Genomic DNA, 16,350 nt, shown 5'->3' on the forward strand with positions numbered 1-16,350 from the left:
TCTTGATGAAGTCCCAATAGTTCATTTTTGCTTTTGTTTCTTTTGCCTTCATGGATGTATCTTGCAAGAAGTTACTGTGCCCGAGTTCTAAAAGGGTGTTACTTGTGTTCTCCTCTAGGATTTTGATGGATTCTTGTCTCACATTTAGATCTTTCATCCATTTTGAGTTTATCTTTGTGTCTGGTGTAAGAGAATGGTCCAGTTTCATTCTTCTGCATGTGGCTGTCCAATTTTCCCAGCACCATTTATTGAAGAGACTGTCTTTTATCCAGTGGATAGTCTTTCCTGCTTTGTCGAATATTAGTTGACCATAAAGTTGAGGATCCACTTGTTCAGCCTCTTGAGGAAGTGCCAGTCTGTTTTGCAAAGTGTCCGGAGCATGATGCACCCTGTGTGTTCCCCTCCTACACCTCCCCCCAGGAGGGTCAGGGCTGGTTACCAACAACAGAACAGTCGTAGGCCTGCGTATGTACTGTGGTCAGCTCACTGAGTTCTCACCCTGCATCCCCAGGGCTCCTGTGCTTGTTCCCCATCAGCAGAGACCAGCCTTTTTCTCTGTCTCCTGGTTTCCTTGCCATCTGAGGACTGGATGTTCTCAGACCTCGGCCTATTTTATCCAGAAATTGGGGAGGCAGGGCAAGGGGTTTGAGCTCTGCTTCTTCTGGCTGGAGAATAATTTCCACATTGGTTCTGTGCTGGAATGGATCTCTCACTGGCAGAAATATAATTCTGGAGGCTTTTAAGGGGGTAAGAGGCTCAAACCTTCCCTGACTGGCAGGCCTTTTCATGCTTTACTTCCAGTTTCACATAGATGTCATTTTCACATATGCTTTCTCTTCAGGGCCTGGAGAGATGAACCCCATGTATGGGAAAGAGACAGAAGGTTCAGAGTTGGCACAATGAGAAACTAGAGGAGTTGAGACTTGAACTCATGCCTGTGTGATGCAGAATGTGGGCTCTTTCTGCCTCTGCACCAGAGGCTAGGCTGCCCGCTAGCCTCGGTGCTTCCTGAGCCCTGTGAGGAATGAAGAAAAGGACAAGCAGATGAGGGCTTTGCTTCTCCCCTTGGGGGACCTTGGACGTCTCCGGGGCTCTCCTGTCCCGCTGAGTGAGGGCCCCGCTGGCAGAAGCCACCCAGGGGTGGTGGTGGTAGTACAGAATGGCAGTGCTGGGTGCTGACTCTGCGGCTGTCTGGGTACGAGCAGAGGCTGTCTCTGTGAGGGAGTGTGTGAGGTAAGGAAGAGCACACATGTCTCTCAGTAGCAGTGCCCACTCTCCTTCCTGGTGAGAACACTGCCACTTCCAGGGCCTTGCACCACACAACAGTGCACAACCACAGCAGGACTGAGAGGCACCATTTGCTGATGCCTAACACGTGAGTCACTACCAAATGTCACCTGGGGCCTGGACCTGACTCGGAATGTCTCTGAGAAGTCAGAGATCAAGGGGCCGGTCATTCTTCTATTTTTCCTTTACAATAGACTTATTGAGATGTAACTCATAGGCTATAATTCTCCCATTCAGACTACACGATTCTGTGGTTTTGTAAGTACAGCCCCAGAGTCGGGCAGCCATCACCACAATCAACTTTTTTATCATACTCACTAGGATTCATTTTCCATTTGCCCTCAAGAAGTGTACCACTTCCTTTTTAGCTTAGATGCTTTTCGTTTCTTTTTCTTGTCTAACTGCTCTGGCCAGAACTTTCAGTACTGCAGTCACCCTTGTCTTGTTCTGGATCATTGTGTATGATGTCAGCTGTGGGCTATTCATAAATGCCCTTGATCATGGTGGGGAAGTTCCTGCCTACTCCTAGTTTATTAAGTGGTTTGTCATGAAGGGTGTTGGATTTTTCTGTGTGCTTTTTCTGCATCACTGAACATGACCATGTGGTTTATTTTCCTCTATTCTGTTGATATGGTATTATATTGATTGATATATTGATTGATTATCCGAAGTTAAACCACCTTTTCTTTTTTAAAAATTCTATTTATTCATGAGAGACACACCGCGAGAGGCAGAGACACAGGCAAAGGGAGAAATAGGCTCCCTGTGGGGAGCCTGATGCAGGACTCAATCCCAGGACCTGGGATCACAACCTGAGCCAAAGGGAGACGCTCAACCACTGAACCACCCAGGTGCCCCTAAACTACCTTTCATTCCTAGAATAAATCTCACTTGGTCACGTGTATAATTCTTTTAATGCACTGCTGAATTCAGTTTCCTAGTATACAGTTGAGGATTTTTGCCTCTACCTTCATGAGGAATACTAGTCTGAAGTCTTATGATGTCTGTGTCTGGTTTTCCTATTAGGGTAATTTTGGCCTCGTAAAATAAGTTAGGAAGTGTTCTCTTCAATTTTATTGGAAGAACTTGAGAAGGATTGGTGTTAATTCTTTAAATATTTGGTGAAATTCACTAGTGAAGATCTGGTCCTGGACTTTTCCTTGTTGGGGGTTTCTGAATACTGATTCAGCCTCTTTCCTTGTTACAGTTCTGTTCTATAGTTTTCTGAGTCCTTGAGTCAATTTTGGAAGTCTGTGTGTTCGAGGAACTTTGTCATTTCATCTAGTTTACCTAACCAAATAGTATAAAATTATTCATAGTATTCTCTAATAAACCTTTTAAAACTTTTCAATAAGTTTGATAATAATGTAATAATGTCCCTACTTCCCCCCTCCCCCCACTTTTAGTAATTTGAAGCTTCTTTCTTTTTATCTTGGTCAGTCTGGCTAAATGTTTTTTAATTTTGTTGATCTTCACAAAGAACCACCTTTGGTGTCATTGATTCTTCTATTTTCTTTTTTATCTCTGTTCTGATATTATTTCCTTTCTTCTGCTATCATTAGGTTTAGTTTTCTCTTCTCATTCTGTAAAGTGTAAATTAGGTTATTGATTTGAGGTTTTTTTTTTTAATGTAGGGATTTATAGCTGTAAGTTTACCTTTGAGTACTGCTTTTGGTGCAGCCCTTGAGTTTTGGATATTTCATGTTTTAGTTTTCAATTCTTTCAAGACATTTTCTAATTCCCCTTATAGTTTCTTCTTTGACCCATTAAGAGTATGTTATTTAATTTTTGCATACTTATGAATTTTCCAGTTTTTTCTTCTGTTGTTGATTTCTAGTTTTATCCCATTGTGGTTGGAGAAGATACTTCACTTGACTTCAGTTTTTCAAACTTGTTTGAGACTTGTTTTGTGGCCTAACACATGGCTTCCTGGAGAATGTTCCACTGTATATCAGAAGAATGTATATTCTGCCTTTTTTGGTTGGGATATTCTATGTATATCTGTTAGGTTTAGTTGGGTTATAGTGTTTTTCAAATCCTCTATTTCTTTATTGATTTTCTGGCTGGATATTCTATTTATTATTGAAAGTGAAGTATTGAAGTCTCCAACTATTATTGTAAAACTGTCTATATCTCCCTTCAATTCAATTCTCATGCATTTTGGGACTCTAGATGCATATATATTTATAATTATTACATCTTCTTTATGGACAGGGCCTTTCATCAATATATAGTGTTCCTCTTTGTTATAAAATATTTTTACTTAATCTGTTTTGTGTGACAGCCACCCCAATTTAGTAGTTTACTTACTGTTAAAGTTTTTTTTTATTTGATAAATTAAGCATATTACAATTTGTAGATTTAAGGTGTGTAATGTGTTACTTTGATACATTTATATATGATACTGCCATTGAATCAGGGTTTATCATATCATGTCATTATAGTACAATATTATTATGCTTACTATTTGAATGTAATTTTTTTCATCCTTTCACTTTCAACCCATTTGTGTTTTTGGATCTAAATTGGGACTCTTATAGACAGCACACAGTTGAACCATAGTTTAAAAAAATCCATTCTGCCAATCTACATCTTTTAATTGAAGAGTTTAATCCATTTATATTTAAAGCAGTTACATCTGCCACTTGCTGTTTATTTTCCACATTTCATATCTTTTTTGTTTTAGTTTCTCCAGTACTGCCTTCTTTTGTGTTTAATTTTTCTGGCATATTATTTTGACTCTTTTCTTATATCTTTGTATATTCTAAAGTCATTTTCTTAGTGACTACCCAGGGGATTGTAATTATTTTCTTTTTTTTTGATTGTAATTATTTTCTTAAACGTATGACAACCTTATTTGAATTAATGTAAACTTAGTTTTAATAGTATGCAAAAACTATGTCCCTATACAGTCAATCTTCCTCACCTTTGTTATGCTGTCACAAATTATATCTTAATACATTGCATGTCCATTAACATAGATTAATAATATTATAGTATGAATTTATCTATTAAATTGTATAGAAAAAAAAGAGGAGTTACAATCCAAGGACATGTAGTTACCTTTAATTGTGTTCTTTATCTCTTCACATGAATTTATTTGAGTTATTGTCTAGTGTTCTTTTATTTCAACCTAAAGGACTTCTTTTAGCATTTCCAGCATGGTAGGTTGACTGGCAACAGACTCTCTCAGTTTTTGTTTTTCTGGGAATGTCTTAATTTTTTTTTTCATTTTGAAGAATAGTTTTGCTGGATATAGAGTTCTTGCTCAATAGTATTTTTCTTTCATTACTTTAAATATGTCATCCCACCCTGTAGAAACTTCTATAGTTTCAGATGAAAAATCAGCTGTTAATCTCACTGATGATCCTTTATAAGTGTAGAGTTGCTTCTCTCTCGATGCTTTCAAGATTCTTTGTCTTTCTTTTTTTTTAAATTCTATTTGTTTATTTGACAGAGAGAAAGAGCACAATCAGGGGAGCAGCAGGCAGAGGCAGAGGGAGAAGCAGGCTCCCTGTTGAGCAGGGAGCCCAATGCAGGGCTTGATCCCAGGACCCTGGGATCATGACCTAAGCTGAAGGCAGATGTTTAACCAACCCAGGAACCCTCTTTTTGTCTTTTTGATATTTTTTTTTTGACAATTTGCTTATAAAGTGTTTTGGTTTGTATCTCTTTGTTGTCTATCCAACTTAGAGCTTCTAGATGTGTATATTCACATTTTATCAAATTTGGGAATTTTTTGGTCATTATTTCTTTAAATATTCTTTTTTTAAAATTTTTATTTATTTATGTTAGTCACAGGGAGAGAGAGAGAGAGAGAGAGAGAGAGAGAGGCAGAGACACAGGCAGAGGGAGAAGCAGGCTCCATGCACCGGGAGCCCGACGTGGGATTCGATCCAGGGTCTCCAGGATCACGCCCTGGGCCAAAGGCAGGCACCAAATCGCTGCGCCACCCAGGGATCCCCTTCTTTAAATATTCTTTCTGCCCTTTCTCTTTCTCTCCTCTTTCTGGGTTTCCCTTTATGTGTATGTTGGTGCACATGATGGTTTCCCACAGATCTCTTAGACTCCATTCATTTTCTTCATTCTTTTTTCTTCCTTCTCTGCATACTGGATAATCATCCTATCTTATTTTTGTGGAGTAGCTCACATCTGCTGATGAAACCATCCAGTGAATTTTTCATTTCGGTTATTATATTTTTCAGTTTCAAATTTTCTTTTGGTACCTTTTAGTAATTTCCGTTTTTTAATTAACATTCTCTATTTGGTGAGACATCTTTCTCCTGTTTTGCTTTAGGTCTTTGTTCATGGCCTGAACAGCTGTTTGAATATATTTACAGCAGTCAACTTAAAGTCCTTGTTTACTAAATCCAGTATCAACCTCTCCAGGGAAAGTTGTTTTTTTTTTTTTTTAATTTCCCTTGTGAATAGACCATACTGGCTTGTTTCTGTGCATGCCTCATAATTTTTTTTTGCTAGAAACTGGACATCTTGAATATTGTAATGTGGCAACTCTGGAAATCACATGTTCCCTCCTTTTCAGGGTTTTTTGCTGTTGCTTGTTGTGGGTTGTTGTTTGGTGACTTATTAAAACTCCTTTGGTAAAATCTGTATTATTTATTGTATAGAGCAATTAAAGACTACTTTGTTATCTTGGTGGTCAGATAGTGATTTGACAGAGGCTTCCTTAAATGCCTGGAGCCAAGGGAAAAAACACTCTCCCAGTCTTTGCAGATAGACTCTGTGTTAGGGCACTCCTCCATTGTTTAGCCAGATCATTTACAACTCTGTGTTATCAATCACTTCTTATTTGCATAGAGCATAGATTTTAGCCAAAGATGAAAGCTTTGGGTCTACTCAGGTCTTTTCTGAGCATGTGCCCCATACTGGGTATGTGTGGCCTTCTAGATTCCCTGGTGTATATGAGCTTTTTCCAGAGACCTGGCTTCTTCAAGTTATCTCCTTCCCCAGCCTCCTCCTTCCCAGATGTTTTGATTTGTGTATGGCTTGCATTGTCCCAGCTGTTGTCCCCTCCCCCAGGTGGCTGGAACTAATATATTTGCCTTTAAACCCTTTCAACAAACTGCCCCACTTCAGCCCTGGGGATGTTCTAAGGCAGGTGAAACAAAGGTAAGCCCTAGAGCTGATCCTTCAGGGATCCACCAGACAGGTCAGAACATAAACCACAATTCTTTGGAAATAAGGTTCATTATTACTCCCAATGGTACTGGCAACCTGCTGCAGGAATGCAGGCTCCCTTCTTTGTAGCTGCTACTGAGCTGGGAGTGGGGGAGGTTAAGCAGCTAAGTTAAAATGCCACAGCACTGCTTTCTTCATTAGGCATTTCCCTGGTTATTGTAAGTTTTTTGAAGTTAAATTATTGAACTCCAAGGAAGTTGATTCTGACACATTTTACCAGATTGTTTGTGGCTTTTGTGAAGGGCTGGAGTTTTGGAGTTCTCTATTGTACTATTTTGTTGATGCCCTCTTTCTTACCATTACATCTTAATGTAATCAGAATCTACTTCAGATTTATACTGACTTAATTCTAGTAAGCTATAGAATTGTTACTCCTATATAACTCTATTTCTCCTCTCATTCTTTGAGCTGTGACTACTGTACATCTTATATTGATTCTTTATTGATGCTGTAACAAATTACCACAAATTTTATGGTCTAAATAAAACAATTTTACTACCTTACAGTTATGAAAGTCAGAGGTCTGAAATGGGCTAAAATCAGTCAAAGCCATTGGCATGGCTTTGTCCCCCTGGAGGCCCTAGGGGAGAATCTGTTTGCTTGCCCTTTCTACCTTCTAGAGGCCACCTTCATCCCTTGGCTCATGATCCCCTTCTCCAACATCAAAGCCAGGAACATCAGGGCAAGTGCTTCTCATGCTACTATCTCTCTGGTTCTTTCTCTTCTCCTTCCATCTTCCACTTTTAAGGATCCTTGGGATCACGTTGGGACCACCTGGCTAACCTAGGATAATTTTGCTATCATGAAGTCATCTGATGCTTTTGCAACCTTAATTTCTCTTTACCATGTAATCTTATATGTCAAGAACTATAATTCTGTGTATCATACTTCTGTGTATTTTATAAACCTAGCAACATGTTGTAATAATTTAATGCTTGAAGAATTTGAGTAAAGAAAGGAGAACAAGTATATATTTATAGTTCAATTAACCATCTCATTTACCATTTCTGGTTCTCTTCATTTTGTTTCTATGGTTTCAGGTTACCGTCTGGTATCATTTCCTTGTCCCAGCACAGCTTTCATACCCACCTCCTTTGTGCTGTTATTGGCAAATATATTACATTTTTATATGATATAGGCTTAACAATACAATTATACACATATCATTTTATAGCATTTCTTTTTAAGTCAAGTAACAGAATAAAGAGGAAGAAAAATGCATTTATGCTCTCTTTTATAATTATGTAATTAATTTTACTGATGCTCTTTGTTTCTTGTGTGAAATTAACATCTAGGATCGCTTGCTCTCAGCCTGAAGAGACACCCTGTAGGATGTCTTGTAAGATGCTTGCAACTAATTATCTTAGTTTTTGTTTTTGTTTATCTGAGACTGCCTGTATTTTGCCTCCATTTTTTTGAAAGATGGTTGTGTTGGGTATAAGATTCTTGACCGGCAGGTGTTTTTCTCTCAGCACTTTGAATGTGCCATTCCATTGCCTTCTGATTTCCATTACTTCCAATAAGAGGTCAATTGTGAATCCCAGTGGGCTCCTTTATATATAGCAAGTCATTTCGGATGCTGCTTTCAAAATGTTCTTTGTCTTTGGGTGCAATGTCTCTGGATGTTGATCTGTTGTATTTATCCTACTTGGAGTTTGTCACATTTCTTGGATACAAAGACTAATGTTCATCAAATTCTAGAAGTTTTCAGCCACCTTTCTATTTTATTCTGCTACTTTCTGTCTTCTCCTTCTGGTAGTTTTATATCTATATCTATATATCTATATCTATATCTATCTATATCCACCCTTAATGGTGTTTTTCCTTTCTTTTAGGCTTTGTTCATTTTTCTTCATTTTCTTCCTCTCCATCCCTTGAGTCACATAACATCTATTGATTGGTTTTCAAGATTCTTTCATCTGCCAGTTCAAATCTACTGCTGTGCCCTCTTGCTTATTGTAATTTTCAACTCCAGAATTTTCATTTGGCTCTCTCTCTCTTTTTTTTTATCATTTCAATGTCTTTATTGGCATTCTTTATTTGATGAGACATTGTCATCACAGCTCCTTTACTTCTTTAGACATGGCCTCATTTGGTTCGTTGAATGTATTTAAAAGATCTTTTTTGAAATCTTTGTTAAATCTGACATCTGGGACTGCTCACAGGCAGTTTATGTTTATGTTGCCTGCTTTCCTACTTCCCCACCCTATTTATGGGTTACACTTTCTTCTTTTTTTGCCTATCTCACTTGTTTGTTGTTGGAAACTGTACATTTATGGATATTGACTCCACTTTACCACTCTGGGGCTTTATTTTATTGTTGTTTGCTTATTTGTTTGTTTCTTGGCCTGGCTTGACTATTGTAGTGAAGTCTGTGTCTCCAGCATAGAATGGAGTAAAGTCTATGTCTCCAGCCTCCTCCTTACGGTTCTTCCTAATTGGGGTTTTCTTCCCAAGATTAAGTAGTTGTTCTTGAATAAATGTTACTTCTTAATTTACTGGATGCCCTTGGGACAATTTCCAAAGACTTTAAATTGCTATTGTTGGTTTTCCTTTTCATTATTTTTATCAGTTATGGCTGTTGTGCTAGGAAACAGGTTCAAGGGGTTCCTCATGCCACCGTTCCAGAAGTGGAACTCTTGAGAGAGTTTATTCTTAACCTATCTTGGGACCATAGCAGTGAGAAGGGTAGAAGACTCCGTATATGCCTGTGCAAGTGTTGGAGGCACAAATCTAATTAAGCCAAGAAAAGGAAATATACTGGCACATATGATTGAAGGAACAACTGTCCCAAAAGAAGCTGCTAAGTCTCTGTCTCTCCCTCTTTCTTTCAACTTGGCCTCTCCCACAGAGGCTTCCTCCTTAGATTGGCTCTCTGCACAAGCAGCCCCAGGCTTGTGCTGTGAGCTCACTGATCCAGGGAGGGAAGTTTTCTTTCTTCCACAGTACCAATCTCACAGAGGGCCAGTGATTAGCCTCATGCCAGTCACATACCTCCTCTTGTGCCAGTCACTGCAGTGAGGGGTGCAAAGAATGGTTATGTGCCAACTGAGGTAGATCAGGCATGATGTATTCCAGAGCCACATGGGGTGAGGCAGGGCCCTTCCCAGCAGAAAGAGGGGTACTGGTTTGGAAAGTCAAACCAATGGCCTCTACTTGCCCCTCTAATTTAAAATGTGTATATAGGCAGGCACACACAGTTTTATTTACAATTGCTCTTCACACATCGTAAACCTCTTTCACAGATTCAGAACTTAAAAACAAACTTTGTGAGAGTCTGTATCTCTCTTAACTGCACTCTGCATGCAAAAATGAATGGCCTTTTCCTGAAATGCTGAAATGAATTCAAGTTGTGCAAGTCAAACAAAGAGCAAACTTGAATCCTACCCAGAGGTAAACTTCTCCAAGAGGGCTGCGGTTGCTTGGCTTTAATAAATTGAAATTACAGAATGGCCTTCGACATGGCAATTTTCACATCATTTTGGACATCAAATTGATTTTGACTCTGTTTAGATGGCAGTGAGGCTGAAAACTCTGACTCACAGAAGTTCAGGATAACAAATTGATCTTGCCCAGCTTTGGGGGATGAGGGGAGCCTCTCTGTGTTGGTTTCCACCAGCATGAGGTCATATCTGGTAGCTTGTGCCTCTTGGAGGTCATCTGGGGCAGCAAGCACCGGCTGCCCTGTCCAGGGTCACACAGACTAGAGGACAAGGGAGGTACCCACATTGTCCTGTGGGTATTTGCACACTGTGTTGGTGGACACAGCCCCCTGATTCTGTTGCTCAGCCCAGCCTGCAGTGGCCTGGCCTCTAGCTCTGGAAGGTTCTCTTTTGTCTTCCTCATTCCACATTCCAGTGTCTTCTTGGCCAGAGGGCTTCACTGTTCTTCAGCAGCTTCCACGATGGGCTTGGGTTTACCTCATCCATGTAGCTACACGCATCTGCCAGCAAAACCAAGGCCCAAGCCAGCTCCTCTCTTGAAATTCTTCCAAGGGTAGGTTTCCTTTTCTTTCACTGAACCTGACACCCTCTCCCAAATTGAGCTAAGCTCATCGAGGTTGCCCTCCAAGAGGTCCATCAAGTTCTGCCAGGAGAGTCAAACTCCTCATTCTACTTCCCTCTCAGGACAAAACCCTTGGAAGAGGTAGAACCTTAACACTGGGTCTGAGAACATTTATGGGGCCACAGCGGTGACCAGGACTTGTGGCAGTGCCTGTCTCGGCACCGTCTGCCAGGGTGGAGCACACCCCCAACATCTTCCTCCTCATGCACACCTGACCCCTCTCCTCCCCTGCCAGCTACTGCCCCTTTCTTGGCTCCCTTAATAGAAAAAGACCCTAAAGAGTAATTACTATGTCCAGTTCCTCCTGGGAGAATGGGAGTCTCTCTTAACCCCACTCAATCAGGCTTCTGCCCTCATCACTTGTCGACACCTGTCCTCCTCGAGATCACTGGTGACTTCCGTGTTGCCACATCCATTGGCCAGCACTGAGTTTCCCTCAGTGGCATGTGTCAGGGTGGGTCCTCCTACTCCTGATATGGCTTCCAGGATACCCTGAAAAAAGGGGGGCTCTGGCCCCCTTCCGAGTGTATGCTGATCCTCCCCCTTCTCTCCCCGCCCTGAGTGTTGGCATCCCCCAGGTGTCTGTCATCCTTGGAGCTCTTCTTGTCTTCCTCCACATCCCACATTGGTGATCTCATCCATTTTGTTGCTTTCTGCACCCTCAGAATGTCAATGGCTCCCAGGTTTGTACTTCTAGCCAAGACTTTCCTCCTTTCCTCACTCCCGACTCCTAGTCCCACTGTCTCCTTGACCCTGGGATGCCTAACAGAAATATTGAATTCTGCATGCCCTGGAGTGAACTCCCAACCTTAATCCCAGCTCTGCTGCACCAAGTGTCTCTGTGGACGGCCAGCCTTGGCTGAGTGGAGGGCTTGAGTTTTCACCCATTCCTCTCTCCCTCTTACGTGCCATGGGCAACCTGTCAGGAAATCTGTTGGCTTCCCTTTCAAACCCCAGTAGAACTGAGCATGGTGCACCCCCTCCCCAGTGCCCCTGGTCTGTCCCAAGTATGGCTGTGGGGATTCTTTTTCTCAAACAGCTTTATTGGCATAAAATTCACATACCATACAAGTCACCCACTTAAAGTGTACAGTCAGTGGCTTTTTTTTTTTTTTTAGAGTTATTCATTTATTTATGGGAGAGAGAGAGAGAGAGAGAGAGAGAGAGAGAGGCAGAGACACAGGAGGAGGGAGAAGCAGGCTCCATGCCAGGAGCCTGACGTGGGACTCGATTGCGGGACTCCAGGATCGCGCCCTGGGCCAAAGGCAGGCGCTAAACCGCTGCGCCACCCAGGGATCCCTGTCAGTGGCTTTTATTTATTTTTATTTACTTATTTTTTTTTTCGTCAGTGGCTTTTAATATATTCTCCAAGCTGTACAACCTTTGCCACAGTCAGCGTAGGACATTTGCATGACCCCTGGAAGACCCCTCCCTCCTCAGGTGTCACCCTCTGTTCCTACGTCCCCCCAGCCCTAGGCAACTGTGAACCTCTTTCCTATCTTTGGATTTGCCCGTGTCCACAGGCCTTTCATAGAAACGGAATATTAAACGATGTTGTTCTCCACCCGGTGATTCTTCAATGTCTTCAGTCAGATCATGTCTGTCCTCCACTCAAAACCCCACAACAGCCCCCCATCATTCATCTGAGGAGACAGCATCCTTACAGTCTGTTAGGTGCTGCACCATCTGGCTCTTTGCTACCCTGTTCCCACTGCCTACTATTTTCCCACTGTCACTCCCACTGCCCTCCTGGCCTCCTGGCCCAGCATGGGCCCTTCTTTCTGCCTCCAATGCTCCCATGGCTCCTCCCTCCACCTCTTTCAAGGCTTTGTTCACATGGCCCCTTTCAGGGAGGTATACCCCGACCACTTGTGTATTTTGCAGTGGCTGTAGCACTCCCAGCCTCTCTGCTCTTCTTTTCTTGTTCTCCAGGTGCTTACCGTTTTCGGCATACTCTATGTTACCTCCACTGGAATGGGAGCTCCCTGGGCAGGGAGTGGCATGCAGCTGGTGGTGTGTCCCAGGAGCCATTGCGGGGGCAGGGGGGGCTCAGTCAGTAGCCAGGGGATGATCCGTGTATACCTCCCTGTGCCACAGAGAGGTGTTGGCACATTCCAGGGAACTAGAGCTGCCCCAGCTCCTCCATGGTTTCCTTCAGGGCTTAGGAGGCGCATGCATTCCCCCAGAGCAAATGTTACTGCTTCACCTTCTTCCAAGCCACTGGGCAGCTCAGCTGTTTCCAGAGCCTGCAGCTTCACCGGGGTCTTGTTATTGGGCTTGGCGTGTGTGTTGTAGGATGGTCATGGCTTTGATGGGGGCAGCTCCAAGTTCTGGGTAACTCACCATCCTTCCACCTGGACCCTCACAAGAGCAGCCAATGGTCCAACATATTTCAGGAGAGAGAAAGAGATGTCATGGCTTCTTTAGCTATGTTGCTTGATGCTTTCTCCATTGGCTCCTTGCAGGACGAGAAGCACTAGACTCTTGCATCCTGGTGATTTTGGGGATGAAGGCAAGACCAAGGGACACATTACTCCTTGCCTTGACATTTTGCAGTTGAAGCCAGCCTCTCCGGCCCCCCAGGGACACAGAGAGAGCCCCAAAAGAGGCCCCAGAGCAGGAAACTCTTCCAGATGCTGTAACATGGTGGCTCAGATAATCATCCATCGCCTGAGCTCAGACAGCAGCAGCCACACTGCCCTCCCATTGCGAAGCAATCACCTGATGTGATTTGGTTCAAAGTAACTAAAGGGATCTCAAAGGGGAAACCCTCTTGGAAAAGCCCTGCAATGAGAGGTCTTGACAGCCTTTCCATGTCCCTGGCTTAAGGTCTCTGGCTTTGTCTCTGTAATTTTCATTGAAGTCTTAGGACCTCAGTCTCAGCCTAGAGGTGGGGCTTGCCTGGCAGATTTGGTATTTAGATTCCCTTTCTGTACTCCTGAGGGTAGCCAGAACCTTTGGGACTGCTGTCCATCTTCCCCAAGCACCAGGGAAGAGTGTTTGCCTTTTCTGTCCCCACAGAAGGGCGTGGGTCCAGAGTCTACAGGCTTGAGGGGAAGGATAACCCTGAACCTCCTTCAGAGAGGGGATGCCCGTCTTCTCTTCTGGGGCAGCGCCTTCCCTTCCTGGAGTCAAGGATGCCTTGGGGCAAAGGGCTGGGCCGGATGCAGCCACCTGATGGGGTCAACATCTCACAAAGCACAGCTACCTCTGGAAGCTAGGGCATAGCAGGGGCTTCGGGGCAAGCACTGTCCTATGGCTGGGGGGCAATGCTCAGTGCAATGGGGACCAGAACTAAGACCAAGTAAACACAGACACTGGTGACAGGAGCAGGGCTGAGGCTTGAAGATTTCTGAGAAGAGGCTGAGTCAGATGAGGAGATGATCCACACTCTGGTGGGTGATAAGGACAGTTGGAGCAGTCCTCGTGCAGGGAGAATGCGTGGGGCCTCCTAGGAGCTCTATCTGGGGGTCAGCAGTTCAGGTGGGGGCCTTGCAGTAGAGAGGAGCAAGTTTGGTTGGTGTCAGTACTGGATTCTAACTTTGGTCTGGAAAGATGTGGTCCACCCTCCTTCCTACCTCCTTCCCTGCTCCCTTCCCTTCTAAGGCGGGGCCTGGCATGTGAGCCCTTTCACTGGTCCCAGGCAGATGCTTCTAGCCAGGATGGGAACAAAGCCCTTCCCCTGTGACCTAGAACTTACCTGCAGTGCCAGTCCCTAGAACCTGAGACAGAAGGGCCAGGCAGGTGTGTTTAAGGCCTACCTGCCAATTCTCTTTGGGGTGCATCTGGTTTCCACTGGGCCTGGGCCTGGTACCCTTGGCAAGACTCAGACACACATGGGTGGGCACTTGGTCCCATAGGCACAAAGGATGTTTTCTGTTTCACGCACCCTGAGCACTTCATGGTGTCCCGCAGGTGGGGTAGGTTTGTCTTTTTGCCCCCAATTATTCTCTCATTTCAGCATGCACAGACCATCACCCTCTGCCAGACTGATGGCCCAAGGATGAGTCCAACACCTGCTTTTCCTTCAGGAGTTCATGACTTTATAATCCAATCCACGTCATCCATGTTTTAATAGAATAAAGTACAGACTGCTGTGAGAGTCTAGAAGAGTGACTGGCTCTGTTTGCAGGGGTGAGGAGCTGGGGTATGGAGCTGAGTTTGGTAGACTGAATGGGAGTGTGCCAGAAAGGGCAGGTGGGGGCAAAGCAAACAGCATTTTCTAGGACGCACAATTGCAAGTGCAGCCCAGGAATACTGGTGAGTCTTCTGGGCAGGACACAAATGTGTGGGGTGATAGGCCTCTCAACGGGCCCTGGCCAGTGAGGATCACACTCCTATGGAGGCCTGGGTTGGTCCAGGTACTGTTGCAGGGTCCAACGTGCTGAGGTCGGTATGCAGGCTGCTGCTGGCTGGTTGGAGGTGATGAGGTATGACCTCAGCACGGCCTGGGCAGAGGGTGCAGATATCAGGGGACAGAGCAGGCAGTGCCAGCATCTGACAACTCCCAGGCTGTGGGAGGGAGGCAGGGGGGAAGAGGAGGGTCGTTGGTGTCTTCCAGGATTGGGATAAGGAAGAGTGAGGTGTTGTCTCACTTGGGCTTTTGGCACCGAGTGGCTCTGGATGTCCCAGGGAGAATGTGGCAGCAGGGTGGTGGGTCTGGGGCCTAGAGGATGATTCAGGCTGCAGATGGGCAAGTATCTATTGGCCCACACGTGGTCCTGGCATAGGGAGCAGGCGTGGAGGGAGGGAGGAGGAGAGTGAGTGTGAAGCCCCGAGGATGCCCAGCCCTCTGTGGTGAGGAGTCAGACTGGGTGTGGGTGAGTAGAGCCTGTTGGGCTCCGTCTCCTGTGGGGATCTGGCCATACTCACTTTCTGAGCTTCTCCACGCAGGGCTGGCAGGTTCCCCCCACCCTGGGGCTTCCTACCTGGGTGATGTTTAGAATTCCCTGCAGAGCAGGGGTTAAGCCCCGTGGTGCCTGGCCTGTGCATGGGGTGGTGATGTCCGTGGGTGCCTGCTGGAGATGCCCTTGTGGCAGGAAATTTCTCTGGTGGCAGACAGCATGAATGGAATTACTGAGAGGATAATCAGTAGGGAAGCAGAAGCTCGGCTGGGGAAGGACCTGGAAGAGTCCTGAGGCAGGTGAGCCTGGACAGTGTGAGGGGGCATTGATGATCCTACAGTTTTTCTCCTGACCTGCCTGGCTCAGGGCCCACATCCAGGGGCTCCTGAGATGTGGGCCTATCTTCCCCCGCAAACCTCATCCTCTCTTGTGCCCGTGTGCACAGCCTCCTAGAGCATAATGTCGAAAGTGCGTATCTGATGTCTATTTAAGGCCAGGTCTCCCTCTGGTCTCTGCAGGGGCAGGCCCCAGAGTATATATGGGGAACGACCATCTCAAGACCTGTACACACCTGTCACAGCTGAACCCAGGGTAACATTTCAGGGCCCAGTGAGTGCCAGGGCTGGGGGAGCGTTTGCCATCCCTGCTGGCCCTGCAAGGGCCAGGCTAGACTTTCTAGTCATTCTACCTGCCCGCCTGCCCGCCGAGCTCTCCTTTTGCTAAGCCACTTAATCCTGTGATGTAGTTCCTCTGCCAGGCCAGCCCATCGATCGGGACTCTCAGAGGTTTGATTACAATGCTTTCTAACAAAGTCAAAAGCAAATTTCTATGGGAGTTTTATAGTTAAGTAATTGCAGCACTTCGGGTCGTGTGCCAAAGCCCAGGAATGTCCCGGATAGGGATGTCAAGAGAAAAGTTCAGAAAATTAAATAAGAAAGAACGAAGGTGAGCATTA

General features: G+C 44.6%; 1 protein-coding gene and 1 long non-coding RNA gene across 4 annotated transcripts in view; both read left to right on the top strand.

Annotated features, from left to right (window-relative positions):
• ADAMTS2 (ADAM metallopeptidase with thrombospondin type 1 motif 2) overlaps window positions 1-16,350 on the top strand; it is a 225,139-nt gene that overhangs the window by 94,601 nt on the left and 114,188 nt on the right. The gene's annotated exons all lie outside the window — the stretch shown is intronic.
• On the top strand, window positions 8,668-14,653 carry LOC144321869 (uncharacterized). 3 transcript variants are annotated; one of them, XR_013387368.1, is made up of 3 exons: window positions 8,668-10,482; window positions 11,114-12,225; window positions 14,513-14,653. It is a non-coding gene; the product is annotated as an uncharacterized LOC144321869 (long non-coding RNA). The 3 variants fall into 3 exon arrangements; XR_013387367.1 differs by having other exon boundaries at window positions 11,130-12,225; XR_013387369.1 differs by lacking the exon at window positions 8,668-10,482 and adding an exon at window positions 10,491-10,632.

Source organism: Canis aureus, chromosome 10, assembly GCF_053574225.1.
Source record: "Canis aureus isolate CA01 chromosome 10, VMU_Caureus_v.1.0, whole genome shotgun sequence".
NCBI lineage: Eukaryota > Metazoa > Chordata > Mammalia > Carnivora > Canidae > Canis > Canis aureus.